This window comes from Callorhinus ursinus, unplaced genomic scaffold (assembly GCF_003265705.2).
Source record: "Callorhinus ursinus isolate GAN/ISIS: 27379988/994484 unplaced genomic scaffold, GSC_fseal_2.0 scaffold4, whole genome shotgun sequence".
Taxonomy (NCBI): domain Eukaryota; kingdom Metazoa; phylum Chordata; class Mammalia; order Carnivora; family Otariidae; genus Callorhinus; species Callorhinus ursinus.
The window spans coordinates 104887191-104914955 of record NW_027397066.1 but is presented as its reverse complement, the minus strand read 5'-3'; the positions used below and the strand labels follow the sequence as shown (position 1 = coordinate 104914955).

The window sequence follows — 27765 nt, the reverse complement described above, 5'->3', positions numbered from 1 at the left end:
ATTTTAAATAATACAATGATATATTCCATGTAATGTTGTCATATTAAAAAGTTACAAATAGTTGTTCCATACATATTTATGCCTTTTTATTTAAATGTAATATACTTATAGAAAAGCATATTATATAAATATATGTACTATATCATATATATGTATATTTACATAGATTAAAAACCAGAAGATATTTTGCAAACATATTAATGGAGTTTATCTCTGAAAGTACCATAATGATTTTTGTCCCAAATGTATTGCTAAGTAATTCTAACCTAATTAAAGGAAACCAGAAATGAAGAAGCACTCCTGATCATCACCAAGTGTAAGGGTTGAATTATGTAAAGGAATCTATTGATCAAAAGGAATGGACTTCTTGAGAGGCTATTGACCTGGACAATTCCTTCAATAATCTGGTCTAGCAGGCTTAATTTCTCCACATTCCCTCTTGTCCACTCCCATTAGATCATTCTAAAGGGTTAAATAACAGACATCCCAACACAGATGCCAAAAAGCATTTGGTGATGGGTTAGATGGGCTAAGCAATGACTGCTATTCGTCAGTAAAATTAGATGTCCATATGAATGTGCATATAGAAGGAAATAGTGTGTACTGTAACTGTGTGTGGCTATCTGTTGCCACATAACACTCACTTCCCTGATATTTACTGTCAGACATCATTCACAGATATTTCACAAACAGATGGTTTCTTTCACTGGCTCAGGAGCCACTTCAAAGTGTTTTGATTCCTGACCAAGTTGTATATCATAGTTCTTTAGGAAGATTTTCTTCCCAGCTGCAGACTTGCAAATAAAATCAAGAATAATCAGAAAGCTACACAACCCTTTCAGCTTAACTACCTTCAAAGAGCAGACAGCAAAGGCTTCTTCACCATAGCAACATATTGGAAATTAACTAATATTTGACATTACTTCAAAGGCAAAGTTAACATTATGGGAGATGCTCTTATTAAGACAACTGACAGAAAATGTGAGGTGAAAATTCACAGAGATTTATGTTTGTCATTAACATTACTTTCAAGCTAAAACCAAAGGTGTTCAATATACTGTTTTTCCTCTTAATTTGCATTCAGCCAACCTATTCAGCCCTAAATTCTTTCAGGAGTGGAAACTTTTTCCCCGTTTGATCAGAATCTAGGAGTTTTAAGATATATTAACTTTTTTATGATCAGAGTTTAAGGTTGAGAATAATTTTTCTAGACAAAACCATTTTCACTAATTAAAAAGTTTAAGTTTACAGGAGCATAAAAATTTTGAAACAACAAAACTCAGTATAAGATAAATGCTAATGGAAATCATTGTAACAATACATACAAAACAATAAATTTGAATTTTCAATTCTTGTAGCATCCTCTATCTCACTTCCTTTGGCATTCCTGTTTATTCAGACATGATTATATCTATTACATATATTTAGGGACTAACCGTCATATCTAGATCTAGGGAGGCTGACTTTGAAAGCGTCTATTCTGTGCATGTAGTAGGCAAACCTGATAATTGTTAAATATCAGAGACCTAAGAGAGGCAATTTTCACATTTGGTGAATATAATAGAAACTCAAATAATATTTCAATAATTCAATAATTAAAAGATCAGAGTAATGTGAACAAAAAATCAAATTATGATTCCTTAGAATAATATCACATCCTATTTAAATTTCATCATGCTAAAAAGTAAATAAAATATTTGCCTAAAGTCTTTGTTCATTAAAAAATTAAAATTTTAAATAATTTTGTTTATCTAATTTTTCCAAGTGGGAAATGAGGTGAGACCAATGGAAGGGACAAATTTCTTTAATAGGATAGCATTTGTTCATCCTATTTTTGTCTGCTTGATATAGCCTTTCATTATCCACCACCAAAACTTGAATTAAACATCCTTTGGCTATTGTTTAATTCTTATGAACACCTTCAATTGTGTCAATAGCTTTAGTTTAGCCAACTCTGAAAATTCTTTTTCATTTATTCATTATTCAGTTTCATTTTTTTACCACTTTCTCTCCTTTTATTAACTCATTCTAATATCCCCAATGTCTACAATTAACCACCTGATACTCAAATATTTTCACATTTTCACAACCTATTAGCTACTCTCAAACTTTACCTTCTTTGCTTTCTAACCCTTAACTAATAGGCTCTTACATCTCAGTTTATAAGAACTGTAAGAAAAATCGTGCAAATATGGAAAGATCTGGTTTCTCACTCCTGATTGGTAATATATCTGAGTCTCTGGGCATTTATCATTCCAATATGGTGCCACACCATTATTTTTTTCTTTTTGTTCTCCCTCTATTTTTTTTATTTTATTTTATTATGTTATGTTAGTCACAATTATGCATTAGTTTTTGATGTAGCGAATTCTCCCCCTATTTTTAGTGAATAGGAATAGCTGTCTATTTCTCTCAGATCATTAAGTAAGTACTTCCTCAATATCTTCCTCTGTCAATTGCAAAGTGATCCTTTCTTTTCTCTTTTTCCTGTGACTGTTGTCTAGTGTTTCCAGAAGTGATGGTTTGGATTCCTTGCCCCCTTCTCTATTACTTGTCCCACTAGGTATAATCACAGTTATTTGGAATGAAAACAAAAATTTAAAGGCTAATACTATAAATATATTATTTGTAAAAATAATAAAATAATTAACTGTTAGAAGTCGATACTTTTTAAACAATCAAGTTTCAGCCTCTTTGATTGCCTCTTCATATGACAATAATCTTAAACAAATTTCTCTAAGAATAGAAAAATAATTTCTTTTAAAATTATCATTGGCATTTTGAAAAATTTTCTATTTTAAGATTTGTTGTTGGTAATGTCATGTAAATTTTTATGATCCAAATTTGGGAAAATTTTTATTAAATTTATTTTGAATTTAAGTTGCTAAAATTCAGAATATCTATGGTACAATCTATAGTCCTGATTTTTATATCAAGATGATGGGTGAACTGGCACAGTGAAGGGGAAGTACATTCTTTGCAGTCATTATTGTTGCATAATGGCTTGCAAGAATATAACTATACATTGAAATAACTGTGAACCACAAAAGTGTATTCCACTTAACCAAAACTAAAGGTATTTCCAACCCAACTTCTTATTACCAGATTTCCCCAAAATGTCTATGGTCACTGCAGTGCTACCTTAGATGAAAGGATGTGTGTCTGAAGGAAGTCTGACTGGGAAAAGACAGTGGTCTTTACATTTGTGGTTAAAATATCTTACTTCTGCCATTTTACAAAAACATGATGTTGCAAACAGATTTCTAGAATCCTCTCTCAGGGCTTTGGAATGGGCTTATGTAAATGAGAAATCCTTTAGCTTGAGCTTAATTAGCTTCATTGTAAGTATCCTTATGAATATTCTTACTATATTTTCACATATATTTCCACATTTTTCTCAGTTATTCCCCTTGTCTTCTCATACTCTAATCCTTGATTTCTCCATGATCCTGTGGATAGGGAAGGTGTACCACCTCATCATGTATCTGTAGCATCTGTTAAAGTACCTATCACAGAGATGATAACTGAAACATAAAGAAAAAAAATTTACAGTTTATTTCATTTAAAAAGAATGGTATATTTTTTAAATTAAAAATTTGTATATAAAATAACTAAAATAAATTGGAAATACAATTTAGAACCTATCATAGAAGACCAAGTGAGAAAAAATGTGGCTTGGACAATGGAAGGAAGTTGGGAGGCAGAGGCTGCTGTAAGATCTATTTTTTACTACTAGAGTTGGCAAAACTTGTTGATGGCTTGGAACTAGTGAAGTGAGAGTGAGCTGTAGGAGAGCATTGAGTGTTTAGCTTGACCAAGTATATAGAATATATAAAATGGGAAAGACTGAATAAACATCAAGTTCCAGTTGGAAACTCAAGACTTTACATTTTGACATATTAAGTTTTAGGTGCTTTTGAGATGTTGAGGATGAGATGTCAAGTAGGAAATTCAAAGTGGTTTACAGCAGAAAAGACCAAAGAGCCTCATGATATCAGTGAGTAGAGGCAATGGCTTCGCCAAGCAGCCTTTAATAGTCTACTGTAGTCATGGGAGTCAGAGACAAGTAGAAATAAGTGGTTAGTACCAGAGAATGAAAACTGGATGAAGCAGTGATGGAATAGAGGAGCCTATTGTGGGAAGGAACTACATGACTTAGTAGTGGTTGTCTGAGTTAGTGAGAAGCATTCATGTGCTTGATGACAACTCATAATCTGAGGGAGCTACTAATGCCAAAACCCCACTAGGCACAAGCCTGTACTCTGACAAACTCAGATTTACTGACTCTGTGCAATGAAGGAGGGAATTCCAGGGGAACCATGGCGGAAGAAGGAAAACATCTTTTGTACTATTCAGATTCCCTCTGAGAGATTCTGGGGAAGAGACTAAAGGGAGTGTACATAGTTGTTTCTGTGACAGGACCTGAAGAAGGGGGATAAAATAGAGATGGCTGCTGTCATGAGGGGAGGGTAGTTTAACAACTGGGTATCCCCAGTGATAGATGGGTAGAACAGAGTGAGTGTTGGAGCATCACTGGTAATAAAGCAGTTAGTTACTTAGAGGCAATTGTTCTTCCATTTTATAGCTGCTAAGTGACCTTGGGAGAAACGGTATCGCCTATCAACTCTGCAACTGGCATTAGAAGTGTCTGATCTCCCAGTGTAGTTAATAGTGAGGTTACTTTTTAAATTTTCAGGCTCAGCTGACTTTTAGTTTTTCAGTCCCAACTAGGTTTTAACTCTTTTAGTAGCAGGTGGAGTGGCTATGTTAATAGATATGGCTGCTCTAAGAAGGAAACCAGCAAAGGTGGTCCAGTGGCAGATACCAGAAGGTACAGTGGTGAGGAGAACCTAGAAGCAAGTGTCTGACAGGTATCTTTATTTCTTTAAAACAAGAGGACTTATGATCATCATGTCATTCATTTCTCTATACTCTGTTCTCTATACTTTATACTCATTTCTATACCAGAAATTCTACTTTTAGGAATCTATCCCAGGAAATCATACACAGATGTACACAAAGTTTTATGCAAAGATGTTCATCACTACATAGTTTATATTACTCGGATATCAGTTAAATTCATTCTATATTTTGAGATTCAAAAAAGATTAACTCAATCTCCTTCTTTTGGGGACCTATATATTTCAATATAATTGGTTTGCCTCAACCAATTTTTTGTTTTCCTTTTTTTTCTTCTTAACTTCCATATGGAACTGAGTTTCTTTTTCCAATGCAGTTTTAATTTCAAGTGCATATAATGTCCCAAGTCTTTCCTCTCCAAATAAAACATCTAATTTTTCTTGATTTCTGTCTCCTAAAATGCAGTTGACCCTTCAACAATGTGGGGGTTAAGGACACCAAGTCATGCTGTGGAAAATCCACACATGACTTTTGACTCCCCTGAAACTTACCTACTAATAGCCTACTGTTGACTGGAATCCTTACCAATAACAAACAGTCAATTAACACATATTTTGCATGTTATATGTATTTTGTACTGTATTCTTACAATAAAGTAAGCTAGAGAAAGAAAATGTTATCAAGAAAATCATAAGCAAGAGAAAATACATTTACAGTAGTATGCTGTATTTATTGATACTATAAATTTATTTTGAAAAAGAAATTCATATTTATTTACAGGTATTACAATTCATGTATTGATAATGAAGAAGCATCAATATGATTGCTTTATAGTAGCCTAGTGTAATTGATAGGATTGCTTCATGGAAACCTAGACTATACACTAATGAATAAGTTGTTATAAAATTTGTGTGACATAGGGTATTACAATAATATTATTAATACATTATTAGAAAGATTGTTCCATATTTTAAAAAGCCACTCACCTGTGATGATAGGCTGATATATAGTTTTTTCCATTTATGAGGGAAAGAGGCATACTGTATGATAATGTAATTCTTTGAAAGCAAAATTATAAAACAGTAAGAAAATTAATACATTATTAATTTTATATCAAATATCACTGACCTTATGCCTATGTAGGGATAGACTATCTCCTTCCACACAAAACTTGCACATGAACCTCTACATGATGAATACTTAGCTGCTGCCTGCTGATGACACAATTCTTGTTGTACAGTTATTAAATTTTCACATGAAAGCACACACATGCTCAAGAGATAAGGTTTCAAACTGTATGTCATGATGATTATTTACTATTCATTATGTGAAAGTGGATCATCATAAAGGTCTTCATTCTCATCATCTTCCCCTTGAGTGGGCTGAAAAGGAAGAAGAGGAAGTGTTGGTCTTGCTGTCTGAGGAGCAGCAGAGGCAGGAGATATAGAGGTGGTTGAAGGTGAGGCAGGAGAGGTAGGTACACTCTGTGTAACCATGGAAATACATCAATTTTTTCCTGAGTTTTCTGCTTTGTCATTGTTCCAAAACTGTGCCTATACAGAACCAATCGTTCTTCCACCATTTGCTTTAGTACCAGTGCCAAATCATAGAAGGTACCATGTCATGAAGGATGTCAAAAGCAGTCTTGAATAATCAGAACCCTTCTGCCAGATTGTCTAATCACAATTTGTTTTCTGGCACTGCTTCTTCTACGTCTTTTTCCTCATTGTCTGGCACTGGTTCAGAAGCACTCATCTCCATCAAATTGTCTTCATTAATTCCTCTGGTGTGGTGTCCATTAACTCTTGAATTTCTCCTGATTCATATATTGAAGCCCTTCACCCTCCAACTTTTTTTTTTTTTTTTTTTTTTGCCACATCCACACTCTCTTTCATGCCTTGATTGGCTCTGTCATAAGTCCTGTGAAGTAATGCACAATATCTGGACAGTTTTCTCCAGCAAGTATTTATTGTTTGGGGCTTGATGGCTTTCACAGTGGGTTTTTTTTTTGTTGTTGTTGTTGTTGTTTGTTTGTTTGTTTGTTTTTAACAACAATGGCATCTTCAATGCCAGGCTTTCATGATGTTCTCTCTATCAGGGTTCTCTTCCATAACATTGGCAATCCTTTCCATAGAGTGTCATATGCCATGAAACTTAAAGGTCATTGTGACCCCTTATATAGAGGATGAATTAGAAATGTTGCATTTCAGCAGAAGTAGACCACTCTGACACCTTCAGTGTTGAACTCAGGGGTGGCCAGAAGCATTGTCCAATATCAAAACAACTTTAAAATGCAGTCCCTTACTAGAAAGGTATTGCCTGACTTCAGCTACAATGCATCAATAGAACTAATCCAGAGAAAATGTCATTGCCCAGGCCTTGTTGTATGACCAGAAGAACGGCACCTGTTGTTTATCTTTTCTCTTCAAAGTTTGGGGTTTAGGGGCCTATAGATAAAGGCAGTCCTGATCATAAACTAGACTGCGTTTGCACAAAACAGTAGAGTTAGCCTATCCCTTCCTGCCTTAATCCCTGATGCTTTCTTCTCTTCCTAACAATTGTCCTGGTGACATTTTCCTCCAGAAAAGGACAATTTCATCTGCATTAAAAACCTGTTCATGAAGTGCCTGGGTGGCTCAATCATTAAGCGTCTGCCTTCTGCTCAGGTCATGATCCCAGTGTCCTGGGAGGGAGCCCCGCGTGGGGAAATCCCTGCTCAGCAGGGTGACTGCTTCCCCCTCCCCAGCTTCCCCCTGCTTGTGTTCCCTCTTTCACTGTCTCTCTCAGTCAAATAAATAAAGAAAATATTAAAAACCCATTCAGGCAGGTATCCTTTCTCCTCACTGATATTTGTACTGACATTTGGGAACTTGCATGCTGCTTCTTGGTGGGAAGAAACTGCTTTTTCTGTTATCTTGACACTTTATAAGCTAAACCTCTTTCTAAAATTATCAAACCATCCTTTGCTGGCATTAAATTCTCCAGTTTTAGGTCCTTCACCTTCCTTTTGCTTTAAGTTGTCTAATCATTCCGGTTTTTCCTCAAATCATATTAAAATTTGTAGGTGTATCCCTTTCTTATAGTAATCCTGCACCCACATAAAAACTATATTTTCAAGATAAAAGGGTATTTTGCAAAAATACAAGGTTTTCTCACCTTCTAGAGTAGCTATGGGGATGGCTTCATGAATTTCCTTTTTTTTTTTTTTAATTCTACAATTATCCCTACACTGGATTCCTTTATCTTAAAATGACAAGCAACTACAGTTGCAGACCTTAATCTATGGTACATACCAAGCAAGTCTTTTTCTTGTAATGTTATGACTTTTCTCTGCTTCTTGGGAGTACTTCCAACATCACTAGTGGCACCTCGTATGGGTCTCATGGTGTTATTTCAACATTTGTGGAATTGTACTAAACATGATGAAAAAGATGCAAGAATCACAAGATATCACTTTTTAGTGTGATACGTAATTTACTGGAGAGATGAATTGCTCACATGGAGCTGACTAGTGTCACATGGTGTTTTAAGCTGACCCTTGCAAAATTTGAGCTCCCTGCAATAGCAACTGGAGGTGGCTATGAAATTATTCCAGTAAAGTGTGTACTACAATTAATTTTATGCAGTTATGATTTAATACTGAATCTTTACATTTGTTTACATTTCTCTCAACTGCAAATGGCACCATATACAGTCTGTGTTTCTGTGTGTAAGTTTTGATAAATTTTAACTTTTATAATAGATTTGTGTATATTTTATGGTAGTAAATGATAAAATAGACTAGAATCTGCATATATTTTATGCATTCATGACATACCTAACTTTTTCTTAATTTTTTTGGTATTTCTAGGCTATGTGGTTCATGTGCAAGGTTTTTCAAATTGCTGCAAATCTCCAAACAATGTATCAATATATATATTGAAAAAAATCTGTGTATAAGTGGACCCATGCAGTTCAAATCCATGTTGTTCAAGGGTCAACTATACATTTATGTATGAATAGTGGGCAGAATTCCCACTTTTGAATTCCCAGGTTTTGAGATACTGTGTTCATTTCCCTTATTTAAATTACTTAAGAGACTTCATTGTTCCTAAAAACTTTTTGTCTCTCAATTATCAGCGATTATTCTCAGGCCCCTTTATATGTAGACGTTTAGGTTCTCTTACTTGCTTCTCTACACTAGAGTTGATAACCTGAATTGCAAGCACCCTCAAAGAGTTTGCAGGTGAAATGCTAGGGGCAGGTAGAACAGTTATGGGTAAAACAAATTTATCTCTATTTTCTCTAACTTCCAAACTAATAGCAATACCTGTGACAATAGAAATCTCTTGACTTCTTTTTTTTTTCAAATTTTTATTTAAATTCTAGTTAGTTAACATATGGTGTAATATTGGTTTCAAGAGTAGAATTTAGTGATTCATCACTTACACATAACACAGAGTGCTCAACACAACAAATGCCCTCCTTAATACCCATCATTCACTTAGCCTATCCCCCAGCCACCCTCCACCAAACCTCAGTTTGTTCACTATAGTTAAGAATCTCTTATGGTTTGCTTCCCTCTCTTTTTAAATTTCCCTGCCCCTATGTTCACCTGTTTTGTTTCTTAAATTCCACATGTGAGTGAAATCATATGGTATGTATCTTTCTCTGACTGACTTATCTCACTTAACACAATACATTCTAGCTCCATCCAAGACATTGCTAATGCCAAGATTTCATTTTTTTTGATGGCTGAGTAATATTCCATTGTATATGTTTATACCACGTCTTTATCCATTCATCTGTTGATGGACATCTGGGCTCTTTCCATAGTTTAGCTATTGTGGACATTGCTGCTATAAACATTGGGGTGCATATGCTCCTTTGAATCAGTATTTTTGTTTCTTTTGGGTAAATCCTAGTAGTACAATTGCTGGATTTAGGGTGGTTCTATTTTTAACTTTTTGAGGAACCTCCTTACTGTTTTCCAGAGTGGTTGCACCAGCTTACATCTACACAACAGTGTAAGAAGAGTCCCCTTTCTTCACATCCTTGTCAACATCTATTGTTTCCTGAATTGTTAATTTTAGCCATTCTGACTGGTGTGAGGTGGTATCTCATTGTGGTTTTGATTTGTATTTCCATGACCATCAGTGATGTTGAGCATTTTTTCATGTGTCTCTTAGCCATCTATATATCTTCTTTGGAGAAATGTCTGCTCATGTATTCTCCCCATTTCTTGACTGTATTTGTTTGTTTGTTTGTTTTATTGGTGTTAAATTTGATAAGTTCTTTATAGATTTTGAATACTAGCCCTTTCTCTGATGTGTCTTTTGTGAATGTATTCTCTCATTCTGTAGGTTGCCTTTTGGTTTTATTGATGATTTCCTTTGCTGTGCAAAAGCTTTTTATCCTGATGAAGCCCCAGTGGTTCATTTTTACTTTTGTTTCACTTGCATTTGTAGATGTGTCTAGCAAGAAGTTGTAGCGGCCAAGGTTAAAGAGGTTGCTGTCTGTGTTCTCCTCTAGGATTTTGATTGATCCCTCTCTCACATTTAGGTCTTTATGCATTTTGAGTTTATTTTTTGTGTGTGATATAAAGAAATGGTCCAGTCTCATTCTTCTGCATGTGGCTGTCCACTTTTCCCAACACCATTTGTTGAAGAGACTGTCTTTTATTCCACTGGATATTCGTTCTTGCTTTGTTGAAGATTAGTTGACCATAGAGTTGAAGGTCCATTTCTGGGCTCTCTATTCTGTTCCATTGATCTATGCATCTGTTTTTGTGCCAGTACCATACTGTCTTGATGATTACAGCTTTGTATACAGCTTGAAGTCCAGAACTGTGATGGCTCCAGCTTTGGTTTTCTTTTTCAAGATTGCCTTGGCTATTTGGAGTCTTTTCTGGTTCCATACAAATTTTAGGAATGTTTGTTCCAGATCTGTGAAAAATGCTGATGGTATTTTGCTAGGGATTTCATTGAATGTGTAGATTGCTTTAGGTAGCATAGACATTTTAACAATGTTTATTCTTCCAGTTCATGAGCATGGAATATTTTTCCACCTCTTTGTGTCTTCCTCAATTTCTTTCATGAGTGTTCTATAGTTTTCTGAGTACAAATCTTTTACCTCTTTGGTTAGGTTTATTGCTAGGTATCTTATGGTTTTTGGTGCAATTGTAAATGAGATCGATTCATTGATTTCTCTTTCTGCTGCTTCATTGTTAGTTTATAGAAATGCAACAGACTTCTGTGCATTGATTTTATATCCTGGGACTTTGCTGAATTCCTGTATCAGTTCTAGCAATATTTTGGTGGAGTCTTTTGGGTTTTCTACATAAAGTATCATGTTGTCTGCAAAGAGTGAAAGTTTAACTTCTTTGCCACTTTGGATGCCTTTTATTTCTTTTTATTGTCTGATTGCTGAGATTAAGACTTCCAGTACTAAGTTGAATAATGGTGGTGAGAGTAGACGTCGCTGTTGTGTTTCTGACTTAAAGGGAAATACTATCAGTTTTTCCCTGTTGAGGATGATATTCACTGTAGGTCTTTTGTATATGTCTTTTATGATGTTGAGGTATGTTCCCTCTATCCCTACATGGTGGAGGGTTTTCATCAAGAAAGGATGCTTTATTTTGTTAAATGCCTTTTCTCCATCTATAAAGAGGGTCATATGGTTCTTATCCTTTCTTTTATTAATGTGGTGTATCACATTGATTGATTTTCAGAATTTGAACCACCCATGCATCCCAGGAATAAATCTCACTTGGTCATGCTGAATAATCCTTTTAATGTACTGTTAGATCCTATTAGTTAGTATCTTGGTGAGAATTTTTGCATCCATGTTCATCAGGGATATTGGTCCGTAATTATCCTTTTTAGTGGGGTCAAGGTAATTTTGGCCTCATAGAATAAGTTTGGAAGTTTTCCTTCCATTTCTATTTTTTGGCACAGTTTCAGAAGAATAGGTATTAATTCTTCTTGAAATGTTTGGTAGAGTTCCCATGGGAAGCCATCTGGCTTTGGATTCTTGTTTGTTGGGAGATTTTTGATTACTCATTCAGTTTCTTTGCTGGTTATGGGTCTGTTGAGGTTTTCTATTTCTTCCTGTTTAATTTTGGTAGTTTATATTTTCTAGGAATTTATCTATTTCTTGCAGATTGCTTAATTTGTTGGCATATAATTGCTTATAATATTCTCTTATAATTTTTATACTTCTTTTCTGGTGGTTGTTTTCTCTTTGATTCATGATTTTATAGATTTTTGTCATTTCTCTTTTCTTTTTGTTAAGTCTGATTAGGAGTTTATCAATCTAATAATTCTTACAAAGAAACAGCTCCTAGTTTCGTTGATCTAGTCTACTGTTTTATTATTATTATTTCTATATCACTGATTTCTGCTATAATCTTTATTATTTCTCTTCTCCTGCTGGATTTAGGCTTTCTTTGCTGTTCTTTTTCTAGCTCCTTTAGGTGTAAAGTTAGGTTGTGTATTTCATTGAATGTGTAGATTGCTTTGGGTAGCATAGATATTTTAACAATATTTGTTTTTCCAATCCATTAGCATGGAATGTTTTTCCATTTCTTTGTGCCTTCCTCAATTTCTTTCTTCTTGAGGAAAGCCTGTATTGCTGGATACATTTCATTTTCATTTGCTTCCATGTATTATTTTAAAGTCTTCTATAATTTCTTGGTTGACCCATTCATTCTTTGGTAGAATGTTCTTTAACCTCCATGTATTTGTGGTTCTTCCAAATTTCAAGTTTGACTTCAAGTTTCACAGTGGTCTGAATATATGCATAGTACTATCTCAGTCTTTTTGTACCAGTTGAGACCTGATTTGTAACCCACTATGTGATCTATTCCAGAGAATGTTCCATGTGTACTCAAAAGGAATGTGTATTCTGCTGCTGTAGGATGAAATGCTCTGAATGTATCTGTTAAGTCCATCTGGTTCACTGTGCCATTCAAAGCCCTTATTTCCTTGTTGATCTTCTGTTTAGATGATCTGTCCAGTACTGTGAGTGGTGTGTTAAAATCCCTTACTATTGTATTATTTTCAATGAGTTTCTTTAATTTTGTTATTAATTGGTTTATATGTTTGGCTCCTCCCAAGTTAAGGGCATATGTATTTACAATTGTTAGATGTTCTTGTTGGATAGACCCTTTTATTATGACATAGTGTCCTTCTTCATCTCTTATTGCAGGCTTTGGTTTATTTTATTTTATTTTATTTTGCAGCCTTTGGTTTAAAATCTAGTTTTTCTCATATAAGGATGCCTACTCCAGGTTTTTTTTTTTTATGTCTATTAACATGATAAATGGTTTTCTACCCCCTCACTTTAAATCTGGAGGTGTCTTTGGGTCTAAAATGAGTCTCCTACAGACAGCATATTGATTGGCCTTGTTTTTTGATCCACTCTGATACTCTGTGTCTTTTGATTGAAGCATTTAGTCTATTGACTTTCAGAGTGATTATTGAAAGATATGAATTTAATGCCATTATATTACCTGTAGAGTCACTTTTTCTGTAGATTGTCTCTGTTTCTTCCCCTTTAATATATCTTGCAGGGCTGGTTTAGTGTTCACAAATTCCTTTAGTTTTTGTTTGTCCTAAAAACTCTTTATCTCTCTTTCTACCTTGAATGACAGCCTTGCTGGATAAAGTATTCTTGGCTGTATATTTTTCCCATTTAGCAAGTTGGATATATCATGCCAGTTCTTTCTGGCCTGCCAGTCTCTGTGGACAGGTGAGCTGCCAGCATTATGTGTCTACCCTTGTAGGTTTCAGACCTCTTGTCCTGAGCTGCTTTCAGGATTTTCTCTTTATTTTTGTAATTTGCAAGCTTCACTATAATATGTTGAGGTGTTGACTTATTTTGTTGATTTTGAGGGGGAGTTCTGTGAACCTCTTGGGCTTCAATATCTGTTTCCTTCCCCAGATTAGGGAAGGTTTCAACTATAATCAGTTTAAATAAACCTTCTGCCCCCTTTCCCTGTTCCATATCTTCTGGGACTCCTATAATGTGGATGTAATTTTGCTTTCTGTAATCACTGGGTTCCCTAAGTCTACCTTCGTGATCTAATACTTTTCTTTCCTTCTTATTTTCAGCTTCCTAATTTCCCATCATTTTATCTTCTATATCACTGATTTGCTCTTCTACTTCATTCTTCCTCATTTTTACAGACTCCACCTGGGACTGCATCTCAGTAATAGCATTTTAGTTCTTTTATCTCTACAGTAAGTGATTCTCTAGTGCCTTCTATGCTTCTTTCAAGCCTAGTTAGTATTTTTATAATCATTGTTGTAAATTCTAGTTCAGACATCTTACTTATATCCATATTGATTAAATCCCTGGCAGTGAGTACTGCCTACTGTTCTTTCTTTTGGGTTGCATTTCTCCATCTCATCATTTTGTCTGAAAGGAAAAGAAAAGAGAAAGAGAAAAACAACAGCAAAAACAACAATAACAACGAAAACAAACAAACAAACAGCTAGATCCTGGATGTGTTTTGGTCTGCTTAATAAAAGAAAGAAAGAAAAATAATAATACAATGAAAGGAAACAAAAAATATAAAGAGAAATAAAAAATAAAAAAGAATTGAAAAAATAATACTAAAAACTAAAGAATAAAAATATAGAAAGAATGCTGTATACTGTTTTCCCCAAGAGTTTTGCAGCCCTCTATGACCAGTAAAGTTGGTGAGAGTGAGTTGTTTATGCTGGTCTTCTGGAGGAGGGGCCTGTTGTGCTGATTCTCAGTTGGACTTGCCCTGGTGGAAATGCACCTCCAGTGCGCAGAAGCAGGGCTTGGTATAAGCAGATCTGGGTGCCACTAGGTGGCACTGTTTTGCTCCTTGAAGTCTGTCAGTACTGATGGGCAGGATGTATATGGCTCTGCCCCACTTTCTAGCCCTAGAGATGAAAATTCACTCCCCTCACTTTTCAGAAGCCATCATAGAAAAGCAATCAATCACTCTTGTCTCCCCAGTTTCCATCAGAACTCTGTGTTCACTTGGCCTGTGACCAAACTTTCTTATCCTAGGCACACAACTAAGTTTCAAAACTCCAAATTTTAGCCACTCCCGCCACTGGACCCAGGCTGTTTCTCCTGGGGTGGAGGATGGGGTGGTCTTACCAGGCTTCTGCCTTTTGCTGGACCCCTCCCAGGAAAGCAGTTGCACAACCTGCAGCAGTTTGCATTTTATGGCAACACAGAGTAGAAAACCAGCACCTAGATTCATTGTTCTCAGCTGGCTTACCTGCTCCTATGCCTGGGAACTCTGCTGCACTCAGGCATCACCCATTCTTCTTGTGACCCTGGGGATCCTGAGACCTTGCTGTCACACCTGGGATTCTGCCCCACTTTACCACCTGAGAATCTTTAAGTCAAGCATGTCTCCCACTCTAGCAGACTTCTAAAAGTTCTAATTTTGTACTTTGCTGCTTTTAATACTTTGTGGTACCCTCCTTAAGCGGCCCCCCTCCCCTCTGCCTTATCCCCAGCTATATCATACCAGATTCAAGTCTCCATACCTTTTACCTTCAAAATGGTGGTCACTTTTCTACTTGTAGACTTGCAGCATTTGTTTTCTCAGATCTCTGATTGATTTCTCCGATGTTCAGAATGATTTGGTAACTATCTAGTTGTATTCAAGTGATGAGACCAACTTCGGGTCCCCCTACTACTCTGCCACTTTAACTCCTCCCTCAAAATTATGGTTTTAATTGGACCCATCACTATATCTATTTATTTAAAGCATAAAGTATAAAGACCATCTATTTCAACATGATTGTTTTTTTCTCATAATCCTATGTATTTTATTGTATTAATGTAAATGCAGTATTTTGAGATCTATGTATGATAACTATGTGATTCTTTGGTTGAGGTATTGGGCAGGTCATATACCTATAGGTAGAAATTGGGGTTTCCTCAACAGGGAGTGAACTTGCACAAAGCCACTTATTATGGGAAGAACTTGATCATAGAGAATAAAATATGAATTGTAGAGATAGGATAACATCTTTCAATAATTCTATGAATTATTGAGTCCAGATTCTGAGAAATATGGATACTAGAAAAATCCTGGTAATAAGAAGTAATCTGATCCTACTTTGTGGAGAAAAGCCTCCCTGTGGCCTAGGTTGAGATGCAACAGCCCAAGGATTCTTTTTTTTTTTTTTTTTAGATTTTACTTATTTATTTGAGAGAGAGAGAGAGGGGAGGTCAGAGGGAGAAGCAGACTCCCTGCTGAGCAGGGAGCCCGATGCGGGACTCGATCCCAGGACTCCAGGACCATGACCTGAGCCGAAGGCAGTCGCTTAAGCAACTGAGCCACCCAGGCACCCCGCAGCTTTGCAAGGATTCTTAAGTTAGATCTCAGCCAGCAGGTTCTTGGTAGAGTACTAACCACCAGTCTCCATAAATTGCAGGCTATGTTGTATATCTCTGTAGTAATCTGCATTTCCTGAATGACTGAGAGGCTACCAGAAACCAGCATGTCTTATCTATCTTAAATTTAGATAATTAAAAGATTTTTAAAAATTCATACTTTTTATGATATAGCATGTAATCAAAATATAATCAAAATGTAATTTAAAGAAAATAATCTAGAATTATCAGATATTAACTTAAAGTTTAATATGAACTATGAAATAATGTTAAATAAAAATAAATATATAATTCATTTTAGCAGCAGTAGAGCTTTCCTCGCAAGAGAAACTAGACAAATTATTTACTCCTATCCCCTAAGATGTATTCAAATTTATAAAATCATTTTAAACTTATTTATTTACCTAGAGTTAACCTTGAGGAAATTATTTAGCCTCTCTAACCCTCAGTTTATCCGTATGTAATATTTGGATAATGTGATGGTTAATTTCATGTGTCAACATGACTGGCCTAAGAGATGCCAATAAAGCTGGTAAAATATTATGTTTGGATATATCTGTGAGGGTGTCTCCAGAAGATATTAGCCTTTGAATCAGTAGATTGAGTAAAGATCTCCTTCACCAATGCAAGATGCAAGTGAGCATCATCCAATGGGCTGAGAGCTTGAATAGAACAAATAAGCATAGTAAGGGTTAATTCGTTCTCTCTGCTTGAGCTGAGACATCCATCTGTTGTCTACTGCCCTTGAACTTTAGTGCTCCTAGTTCTTGGGCTTTCAGACTCAGACCAGGACTTAAAACATCTACCCTCTTCTTTCCCATTCTCAGGCTTTTGAACCTGAACTGAATTAGACAACAGGCTTTCCTGGTTCTCCCGCTTGTGGAAGGCAGATCACAGGACTTATTCTCCATAACCACATGATGCCATTGTTGTAACAAATCTCCTCTTATATGTATATATATTCTATAAATATTCTTTTGGTTCTGTTTCTCTGGAGGACCCTAAGTAATAAGGAAAATAATAAGACTTAAAGAGTTCTGGTGATGATAGATGAGTTAATATAGGTAAAGAATACAAAACAGTACCTGGCATATATATGATAAACACTCAACATTTTAGTTGCTCTTATAATTATTGTTGTTGTTATCATTGTTATTACTGAGCCTTTTGAAAGCCTGTAGTACACACATAAGAGTCCAAGTTTTGGCTTTCCTCTTCTGGCACATTTGTATAGCTTACAAGGCACAAAGAACATGTGATTCCTGGCACCCACACTGAAATGTAATTATGCATTCCACACTAGATTTAGCTACAAAATGAACCCAATTTCAACAAAAATGCCCTGTATTTCTTGTTAAACACTGTTGAATTCCTGATATATAACACAATACATAGGAGAGAAGTAGTTATGAACCATTTCACCTTATTCTCAGTTTATTGCCTGCAGTCACAAGGTCTTTAATATATGCTCAAATTTTAATTTTCCTTACTGGTATCCTGAATACCTAAACTGAAACTGAACTGCCTCATTCTGTATTAAAGCTAGCTATTGATGTGAATTGAAAGTGTGTAAGACTCACTGATAATTCCAACTTTGTGAGGAGTTGTTTAGCTCCTTCACCAATCAAGGTGAATAGTCCTATTAAGGACTCTGCTGGATTGCCACAGTGTGGTTCTATTTAGGGACTTAGGACTTTGAAAGCAAAAGCAAGCTTGGAATGCTCAATGTGCCAGGACTTTTAAAACCTTTCTTTTGTGACCCAGAAGAGAACTGGAATGTCATGTGTCTTCTTCACTATAAGATCAAATTCTGTAATGCCCTTAGGTTTGCTTGTTATTACTAATAACAATTCCATTTATTGAATGTTTAATAAATGCCAGGTGTACAGAGAAGTGCTTTACATAAGTTTAATTTAAATATTTAATAAATTCAAAAACAAAAGAGTCTTAAAATTTATGCACGTTCCCTACATCATACAGCTTGAATGTTTCAGAGTTGGACTCAGAATGAGGTTTTTCTGACTACGAAAAGTATATACTCAACTCATCTGAATATTACAATCCTGTATATAAAAATGCCAAAAAGTAGCTAAGGAGTAGCAGGCACTAACCTATATGGTATGAATGCAGAAATGAGTTAGCCATCTGACCCATATAGGCGCTGAAATCCATAGACCTATCCAAACAGTCAATAGATTAAAAAACTAAAGCCTCCCAAGCCATCATACCAGAAAAAATATGATCTCTTGGGTTCTTTGAGGAAGGGATTTATGTATTATCAGGGAGAGTAATCAAATGATAGCAAATGTAAACAAATTTGTTGAATAGACATTGATCTATTTAACATAGAGGAGGCTTTTACATACATGTTAAAGAGCTATGTAGGGACTTATAATACTTGCTTTTCGGTTTTGTCACTGCTTATTTCATAAGCAATCTCTGGTTGACATCATTTTTTTTTAATGTCAGTAATCTTCCCTTAAATGTCTGTCTTTTATTCCTTCTCCATTTTTTTTTCTCTATTTCCTCTGAAGGATTGGAACTCAGTTCTTTGTATCTACTGCCATGTCCTGAAATTATAATTCTTGGTTCTTTCAACCTGCCACTTCCAATAACCACAGGGAGAAAAAGTGCTATGCAAGCCAGTTGGCTCTATTTAGTATCATAAGGAAAAACTACATCTGCTTTTTGGATTAAACTATGCTTATAAAACCATGCCTATTTAGTTGACAGGGAGGAAAAAAAAGTATAAATTATATGTTTTAGTTATTCTTGTTTTAGTAGACTTCAGAGCTTTAATTTACCCTAGGTTTACCCTTGAAAAAAATACTGAGTATTTCAGTTTGTTGGTTCTTGGCCAGCTGTTTTCTTTTAGACTGGCAGCATGATGTTTGCCAGAGTTACAATCGCTTATGCCAATGCCTATTAGAGACTAAATACTGTTTGCCCCACACACTTGTTCTTCTGACGTAAAATTAGTTGCAATAAACAGCAAAACCGTAAGTTAATTCAGAATGTATTTTTTAATTACTTGTTCTGTGCATTGTTCAGTGTTGGTGCTGTGACAAAGTATGATGAAATTTACCACATGGCCTATGGCCTTGAGGAGCTTCCAGTTTCATAGTAGAAGGAAAATAGGGTGACAAAGCACATAAAATTTTTACACAATAGTTCTGAAATAAGTTCAGGGGAATCCTTGATTCAAAAGACATGAAGATTTTGTTGTGAAATGAGTTAGGATTGAGGAGAAAAAATTGTGTGTGGTTGAAGTGTTCATGATCAGATAAGGTTTCATGGAGAAGGTACAAAATGAGTAGAAAATACATAGGGGCAAAGGAGATCTTTTCTCATAAAAAATGGTAATAAAAATGTTTATTTAAAGTAGAAAATAATTCACTGCTATGAAGACATAAGGTATATAACTGAGAAAAAGATTTCATTACTTCTAATCTCTTGAATAATAAATTAATTATTTAGCAAGTACTTAATATTTACTTAAAAAATACTTCTTTGGATAGGAAAATTGAATGAATTGCTACCTCATATAGAATCCCAATTAAAACATGTGTTTACATGACTGATATTTAAAGTCATATCTCAAAAAATTTTATATAGATTTCATTCTGAGTGCTACATGTCTCAAGGTTCAAAAGGTATAAATAAATCCTACTTTTTTCCATCTTCATTTTCTTTAAATAGTGACTTTGAGAATAATTTGGAGGGATAAAGAATAATATATATTGAAAGAGACTCACATCTAGGCCAATATTGCTCTAAGAAGTTATAAAAGATATTTCAGGGTCCAACAAATTTTCCATGCTAAAATGCAGCACTTGGGACAAGAATTGGGACATGCCTTCCAATGACTTTTTGTATGTCAGTGTCATTTGATAGTTAATTATATCAAAAAAGATAGTAAATCTAGGAGGATAAAAATGAAGGAAAACATTGTAATTTGTTTTTTTCAATGTGGAACATCACTTTTTTGAGCTAGCAGTCATTAATAGTCACTAAAGGATTTGTTGACTTAAAAACTAAATTATCTGGTAGGCTCAATATACTTAAACCTTGGAGAAGCTTATGTTGGATGTAAAAGAATTTTTAAACTTTGGTTAAAGAACACTTAGTTTTGTTTTGTTGTTTGTTTTAAGATAAAGGTAAATACTGATTTTAAAAAAAATCAATTAAGTTGCTCTGAGTTTATCAAATTAATTATTTAGTTACTTTAGTATTAGTTATAGCCTTGGCATGGAAAAATATTTTTAATTATAATATCCTTATTAAAAATTAAAAATTTTAGATGAAACTCTGTCATTAGAACACTTTTCAGCTCTAAGATGACTGAAGATAACATTCTCATGTTTGTTCTATTAATACTTGATAGCAGTATCTTAAATGAGTTGAATTTTATGAAATAACTTTACTAAAAATAGATACAAAATTGAAATGACTTATCCTGAAACAAGTGCCAACAAATAGCAGTTAAAGTTTTCATCAACGGATGGCTCTTGAAAATCTAAATTTTTTACCATCTGTAAATGCTATGATGCATTTTTTAAAACCTCAGTTTTCTAGGTTATTAAGAAAATCATTATTTCTTTATAGACATTTCTAGAGGGGAAGTTTTCTGCATTAGTAATTTGTGATTTGGGCCTGGATATTAAGACAAGTACATTTGTTAAAAAAGCTAATTTGTTAAACTTAATAATTTGAGCTGAGGGAAAAGGGTTCTAGATAAAATCTTATTTTTTAATGTAGTATTATATAGATATAATGTTTTCTGTGTTTTAGAATATGTTTTGAATATTATTTGTGCCAGTACTCATAATATTATAGCATTATCTAAATGACCCTTTAAAATGACTTTGTGTTTTGCATTAAAGGAACAAAATGCTCATATTTTACATAGTGAATGTACATATTTCAGAGGTAAGTTGTAGATGATTTTTATCTCTTGGTTGATCATTTTATTTTTTTTTTGGTTCATCATTTTAAATAAATTACTGGAAAGAGTTTTATGATTGGAAATTTTATTACTAAGTATATTAATTTAAAAGTGAACACCAGATCTTGGACTTTTAAATTAGAATCCCCAATCCAGTCATTTGCTGATATGTTTATTTAAAAAACACTGGAGATATCAAGATGAATCTGGTTTTCCCTATACACAAAGACCCCCCCGCCAAGTCCCATAAGAGAGACAGCCAAGCAAAGAGATAATGCAAAATATTATAGATATTGAGACAGATGTGTACTTTAAAAAAGAAATAATTAAGAGGTGAAAACATGACAGTTAGATGATTAATTTCATTAAAGGGGCCAGGAAAAGAATGTCATCAAAATATTAGGAAGTTTAATGGAAACAAGGCATCAAAATTCTAAAGTTAACAGTAAGTTTCCCAATTAAAATGTAAAAAAGAAACATATTTCCTGACTTTATAACACTAATTGTATAAGAAGTTCTGACTGTGTAATACTTCTTTTGATTCACAACATCACATTTGCAAAGAACACTGATAAGCCAAACCATATATAAAGGAGGACAAGACAATAATGATAATAGCAACAACTTTACATGAGAAATGATTGAGAAAATGGGATAAACAAACTTGAGATATGACACTTTTTCTCAGGTATCTGAAATAGGATTATTACAAGTGGGAAGCTGTTTCCATAAAGAGAAAAAAAATTAAAAAATAGATAAAACTTAATGGGGGACAGATTTTAGTCCATACTATGAAGAAAAATATTACAAAACCCCTGAGCCATTTAACACCACATATTTTGGTATAGATAAATTAAACCCATGATTTTTGATATTCAAACAGGCATCCAGTGCAAGTAGCAGCACCAGTGGTGATAGAATTAGTAATACTATTACTAATAGTAGAATCATAATACTATATTAATAGATTACATAAGTATATTAGTAATACTATATTAGTATACTATATTATAGTATACTATACTAGTACAATAGTAATACTATTAATATGTTAAGTAATAGAAATGAAAGGAATTCTTTGTCTGAAAGTTTATTATGTACCTCACTATTTTCATGCATTTTTCTGGTTAGATATTAATGCCGTATGTCTCAGAATGGGGAAAATAAAGCAAAAATATTAGGCAATGACTAAAACTCCATATCTGGTAAGTGCTATGTGGGCTCAAACGGTGAGTTCAGGGGCACCTGGATGGCTCAGTTGGTTAAGTGTCTGACTGTTTTTGGCACACACACCATTTTATACAAATAGAGACTGGGCATACTCCAGGTAAATATACTATTGAGATATACTGCATTTGATTTTGTTTCATGTTATTTTATTTTATTCTCAACATAAATTACAACCCAAGATAATATGCAATATGTAACACGAGAAATTTTGTTGAATATCAGGCTCTTGAGCTTTGATCATGCTACCATTTTGTATTCTGATGGTAACATTAACATGTCTGATTTAGAAGTTATAAAATGTTTTAAAGACCTACATTGGCAAGGATAAAAATTAAAAGGGCTATCTGTGCTCATGCTTCAGAGTTTTAACTGCTTTCCAGATGGTTTGGAGAAAAATTTAACCTGTAGTGTAGTAGTGTAGTATTTGTAGTGTAGTATTAGGTGCATTAGCAAGGTTTTATGCTTTTTTCTTTGATGTTTGGCAACGGCCATTTTAAAATAAAACACTCAAATAACCCTCAATATATTGTGCTTTTGCAATTCTAACAAATAATTTTCAGTTCTTATAATAATAGAATTTAATTATAATTCACATTTCCATAACTTTTATAAAGCATATGAAATTTTTGCTATCTTATGAAGTATTGAACAATATTTCCTTTTCCAGTATCATTTTAACAGATAATTATGATTATTTATAAAATTTACATGCAAAAATAATTAAGTTTACTCTCTTAAGTATTGATGTATTCTGTTAAGTGCAAAAATGCAAAAATTTAAAGTTGTGGCTTTTGCAGTACTGCTTAGACTTCAATGACCACATTTTATTCAGAATTAGTACACCAGGAAATCAAAGTCTTTTAAGTTAAAACTGAGTACAAAGATACGATTCTCTCTTCCCAACTTTGGCATGCAACACAAACACCTGAAAGTTTCTTAAAAATGGAACACCTGGTATCTTCTTCTTCTTCTTCTTCTTCTTCTTTTTTTTTTAACATATAACGTATTATTGTTTCAGAGGTACAGGTCTGTGATTCAACAGTCTTACACAATTCACAGCACTCACCATAGCACATACACTCCCCAATGTCCATCACCCAGCCACCCCATCCCTCCACCCCCCATCACTCCAGCAACCCTCAGTTTGTTTCCTGACATTAAAAGGGAAAAATGAAGGGGGGGAAATCGGAGGGGGAGACGAACCATGAGAGACTCTGGACTCTGAGAAACAAACTGAGGGTTCTAGAGAGGAGGGGGGTGGGGGGATGGGTTAGCCTGGTGATGGGTATTAAAGAGGGCACGTTCTGCATGGAGCACTGGGTGTTATACGCAAACAATGAATCATGGAACACTACATCAAAAACTAATGATGTAATGTATGGTGATTAACATAACATAAAAAAAAAGGAACACCTGGGTCCTTCCCAGATCCTTGGAGTCATTAATACTTACTCTAAGATTAAGCTTTTGATTCTCCACATTGTTAGAAGTAACTGTGGCTTGAATTTGCACAATACTCCAAATACTGCAATATAAATAATACCTGTATTAAATTTTGAATTATAAAATACTGTTTTTTTAAATTTTAATTTAATTTTATTATGTTATATTAGTCACCATACAATACTAAGTTTTTTGAGTTAAAAGTTTATCATGGTTGAGATTGTGTTGCATCTTTAGATGAATTTAAAGAGATTAACATTTTAATGGTACTAATTGCTTACTAGATGAATATTGTATATTTTGCAACATAGTTAAATCTTCTAGTTTCTCTCAGCAGTTTTATAGTTTAGCAGTGTAGATTTTTTTCACATCTTATAATTCTTAAGCGTTTTGTATTTTGTTATTTTATTTTTTTTTTAAGATTTACTTGTTTATTTCAGACAGAGAGAGAGCATATGGGAAAGAGAGCATGAGCGGGAAGGAGGGAGTGGAAAGGGAGAAGCAGACTCCCCACTGAGCAGGGAGGCCAATGCAAGGCTCCATCCGAGGACCCTAGGATCATGATCTGAGCTGAAGGCAGATACTTGACCAACTGAGCCACCCAGGTGCCCCTTAAGTTATTTTAAATGTTATTATTTTTATTTTTAAAATCATTCTTGATAGGGGCCCCTGGGTGGCTCAGTCAGTTAAGCATCTGCATTGGGCTCAGGTCATGATCCCAGGTCCTGGGATGGAGCCCCAGGTCAGGCTCCCGGCTCAGCGGGGAGCCTGCTTCTCCCTCTCCTCCCTGCTCATGCTCTCTCTATCTCCGTTTCTCTCTCTCTCAAATAAATAAATAAAATCTTAAAAAAATTAAAAAAAAATAAAATCATTCTTGATAGTAAATAGAAATACAATTGGTTTAGTTTACTCCAGAGTAAATCATGGAGCTGTGTACCAGCCAATATTTATGAGAATTTATGAGAATTTTCTTAATAGTACTCTTCACAATATCTTCAAATATGTGAAATAACAATGTACGTTAAAGTGACTAAGTAAAACATGGGTTCACTTGTTGAAAATAAACCAAAACTAAAAAAAAAAAAAAAATCACACAACTACATAAAATATCTTAAATTTAAAAAACACATATGAGAACGAAAAAAGTTAGTTCTTGAAAACTACACAAGGTATGATATCATTTTAAAAACCAAACAGTGTATTTTTATGATGAAACTACTTTAAAAATTCATGGAAATAATAAATCCCTATTTAATTTAATTGTTACCTCTGAGAGGAACAAGGAGAACGGGATAGATGAGAAAACACTGGGTTGGTACTATTTTACTTCTTAAAATGCAGATTTTTTATGGGAGTTGATTTTTATTATGATGATTTATGATTCTATGTTACCAATATTGCACTAAAATTATGGAATAGCACATATGTTAAATAATTAAAGAAATAAATCTGTTTCAAAACTATTCATATCATTTATTCAAAATTAATTCAATAAAATTTGTTGATAATTATTATTAATATTAATGTGCTAAGAACTATTCTAAATTATTTTTCATATAGCAGAAGGGACCAAACTGAAAAAAAAAACCCTCTCCTTTTATGGAGGTTGTTTTCATAGGGGGAAGTAGACTTTACATAACTGAACAAATAATTATGAAATGTGGAGAGAGGGGTTATAAAGAAAAGAAGAGGCATAGTATAAATGACAAGAGACACAGAGACAGAGATCAAAGTGCAGAGAAGATAAAGCCAGATCTATATTCACAGACACATTGTGAATGAGTGTGAGCATAAGGGATTAGAAGACAGTAGTGCACTAGAAAATGTTTACTGACTATGTGGTATAAATATTTAAGCTATCAGTTTGGCATTATTTTATATGAGGTGGGAAGAGCACACAAATGCTCTTGGGAAGCAATAGGAACTGCTTCCAGCACACTGTGATTAAAGATATACGTGGGGAAGAAATTCTTTTTTTTTTTTAATTTTTATTACTTCTTTAAAGATTTTAATTATTCATTTATTTTAGAGAAAGAGTGTGAGCGAGGGGAGGGAGAGAAACAAACAGACTCCACCCTGAGCATAGAGCCCCACACAGGGCTCCATCTCATGACCCTGAGGTCATGACCTGAGCCAAAAATCAAGAGTCTGTTGTTTAACTAAGCCATCCAGGTGTCCCGGGGAAGAACTTCTGAAAGCCGCATAAGAAAAGAGTGAGCTGAAGTTTGAGGATGAAAACAAAATATTTAATAAATTGCAGGTGCCATTGTATTTGAAAAGTTATGAGAATTGGGGTATCAGAGGGAGAATATTGAACAGGTTAATGGCTGTGGTACAGAGTGGAGTGTTTAAATAAAGATAATGGTAGGGGTGCATTACCTAGAAATATGTTTTTCATATTTCATCATAAATTTGAATAGGTGAGTTGAAATACAGGAAAAGAAGTCAAAGTAATAGAAGACTAGGATACTACAAGGATCTGGTATGTCGACTGAAATCATAACAAATTATTTAAGAAAACGTGGTGCATTTAGATGATAAAATCTTCAAATAGTATACAGAAGTGACCTATAATTCCAGAAAGTTGGAGACTTTAAGATGAATGGAGAAAAAAATGTAGGCAAGTGGCAATGAGGAGCCTGGAGAATATACACTCTTACCTCCAGGTTTATGGTAATAGAGTTTGGGGAAGAACACCCACCCCATACACACGAGCTTCCGCACATACGCACTTGAGAGAGTTGCAATTTATGGATCCTAATCTCTGTACAGTGGGATCACGTTCATCAATCAGTCTGCTTTGGGTAAGAAGGTGGAGAGAACATTCATAGTGGGGATTTTTATATAGGGGATTTTTCTAATTATCAGTAGTGAGTTCTCAAGAGCACAGTAAAAGCGTTCCTGAAGTCAGAGAGGAAAGTGAGATTGTGAAAGAATTAGGTATGAGGGATAGTTTGTGAGTCTTGACTTCTTATTGTGGTTGAGGTAAACAGTGATGCAGGTCTTAATTAGATTGTTTCTGCTTTAATCTTGTGGAGAGATGATTTAAAGATTCTATTTTTTTTGAAGATTTTATTTATTTATTTGAGAGAGAGAGAGAATGAGAGATAGAAAGCACGAGAGGGAAGAGGGTCAGAGGGAGAAGCAGACTCCCTGCTGAGCAGGGAGCCGGATGCAGGACTTGATCCCAGGACTCCAGGACCATGACCTGAGCCGAAGGCAGTCGCTTAACCAACTGAGCCACCCAGGAGCCCTGATTTAAAGATTCTAATTGTAAACTTTCTTTTAGGGATTAATCTCCTAAAACAGATTACAATGAAGCAGGGAATGTTGGGGAAAAATAAAGAGACCTAACCAGGACCCTGTGCAACTATGGTAGATGAAACCATAGAGGACAGGGAAATAAAGTTTTACCAAAAAACAGGGCCATACAAAATTGTTCTTGCCATCCATCAAAATAACACATATAAGAATTCTTTTTAGATTTAGACTTATTTTAATGAAGAAATAGAAGAGGGGTGCCTCATTGGCTCAGTTGGATAAGTGTCCAACTCTTGATTTCTGCTCAGGTTATGATCTCAGAGTTGTGAGATCAAGCCCTGAGTAGGGCTCCCCACTCAGTGTAGAGTCGGCTTATGATTCTCTCTCTCTCCTGTTGCCCCTTCCCTCTCCCTCCTTCTCTCTTGCTCGCACATTCTCTCTTTCTAAAAGAAAAGAAAAAAAAAAGAAAAAAGAGAAAAGAAAGAAAAAGAGAAGATAAAAAGTATCAATTTATTTAGTAATTTAGCAAAGACATTTGAATTCTTACACTGAGACAAGGATTCTCCCAGGGATTGGATTTATTTTTAATATTTTTATTTTGAAATTATTGCAGATTCACATACAACGGAGAGAAATAATACAGAGATATCCTG

General features: G+C 34.5%; 1 long non-coding RNA gene across 1 annotated transcript in view; it reads right to left on the bottom strand.

Moving 5' to 3' along the window:
- Nucleotides 1-27765, bottom strand: part of LOC141372496 (uncharacterized) — a 62573-nt gene that overhangs the window by 21182 nt on the left and 13626 nt on the right. Inside the window, exon 2 of the long non-coding RNA XR_012377760.1 lies at nt 23861-23933. This is a non-coding gene — a long non-coding RNA (uncharacterized lncRNA). The remainder of the gene's footprint in view (nt 1-23860; nt 23934-27765) is intronic.